This window comes from Brassica oleracea, chromosome C3 (genome assembly GCF_000695525.1).
Source record: "Brassica oleracea var. oleracea cultivar TO1000 chromosome C3, BOL, whole genome shotgun sequence".
Classification (NCBI taxonomy): domain Eukaryota; kingdom Viridiplantae; phylum Streptophyta; class Magnoliopsida; order Brassicales; family Brassicaceae; genus Brassica; species Brassica oleracea.
In genome coordinates this window covers 27,144,946-27,145,290 of record NC_027750.1, presented here as the reverse complement: position 1 = coordinate 27,145,290, position 345 = coordinate 27,144,946, and positions in this window count along the sequence as shown.

Below are 345 nucleotides of genomic sequence, written 5' to 3'. Positions count from 1 at the left end.
ACGAATTTGGTATAACTAACTCAGTAGTACTTAGTATTATGCAGTATACCCAGTAGAACTTAGTCGAACTCGGTATAACTAACTTAGTAGTAGTACTAGTAGTACCTAGTAGTACTCAGTACAATCGGTAAAACTCGGTATAACTACACTCGGTAGTACTCAATATAACTAATTATAATCTGGTATAACTACACTTAGTAGTACTAAGTATAACTCAGTATAACTCGGTATAACTACATTCAGTAGTACTCAGTATAACTCAAGTATAACTTAACATCAATATTACCCAGTAGAACGAAGTATAACCCAGTACAACTAAGTAAAACTATACAGTATAATGTAGTA